At 40.2% G+C, this 955-nt stretch overlaps 1 pseudogene; it reads left to right on the top strand.

The window, feature by feature from the left end:
• LOC102840615 overlaps positions 1 to 291 on the top strand; it is a 4,686-nt pseudogene extending 4,395 nt beyond the window's left edge.
• The last annotated feature ends 664 nt before the right edge of the window (positions 292 to 955 follow it).

The following is a 955-nucleotide window of genomic DNA, read 5'->3' as shown; positions in this document are numbered from 1 at the left end:
AATGTAAGCAATATGGGGAAGTCTTCAGTGGTTCCTCATCCCTCTCCACCCATATAAGGACTCACAGTGGAGAGAGACCCTGTGAAATGTAAGCATTGTGGGAAAGTCTTCAGTGGTTCCTCATCCCTCTCCACCCATATAAGAACTCACAGTGGAGTGAAAGCTTATGAATGTGAGGAATGTGGGAAAACCTTTAGTGGTTCCTCATACCTGACTACACACAGAAGAAGTCACAGTTGAGACAGGCCTTATGAATCTAAGAAATGCTGGGATTTCTTTAATAATTCTTGACATATCATTTGGAGTCCTGGTGTGGTGCTGGGGGGTTAATGCGCTGGACTACAAAATCGCTTGAACTGCAAGGTCGGCAGTTCAAGCTCACCGGCTGCTCCTCGGAAACCCTATACAGGGGTCGCTATGGGGTCGGAACCGACTTGATGGCACCTTCACAACAATAGACAACAATACATCATTTACAGTGCAGAGACTATGTCAAAAGTAGAATGTTTGATCCTTATTACTATAATTTCAGATATTGAGTTTCTGAAATTGTGTATTTAAAGAACAAAATTTCTTGGTGATTAAAATGGGAATACTCAAAGAAAGGGACATTAAAGCCACTTTGTGCCTTGGGAGGAATGGCAGCTTCGTTGTAATAGTGGTAGTGTTCTTGTCAGGAATCGTAACTTTGTCAGACGACACTGAATTTTGCCTTTCTTAAATTCTTTGCCTGTTACGAATATCGGTTTTGAGAGTCTCTTTGAGCATTTTTTTTTTTTTTCACTGATAATGGTATTGTGGGAATGCATTATCTTTTCTCCAAAAATTATTATAATCCTGTTTATTGTATTTGGGTGAACTTTCTTTTTCTTTGACTACTTCCTAAAGTGAGTGAAGACCTCATGGTCTCTTTATCCTTGAGTACTTCCTGAAGTGAGCAGAGACTTTACCATCT

The sequence above is a fragment of the Chrysochloris asiatica genome, unplaced genomic scaffold, assembly GCF_000296735.1.
Source record: "Chrysochloris asiatica unplaced genomic scaffold, ChrAsi1.0 scaffold00125, whole genome shotgun sequence".
NCBI lineage: Eukaryota > Metazoa > Chordata > Mammalia > Afrosoricida > Chrysochloridae > Chrysochloris > Chrysochloris asiatica.
Note: the sequence above shows the minus strand (reverse complement) of the source record. Positions and strands in the feature narration are given on the sequence as shown.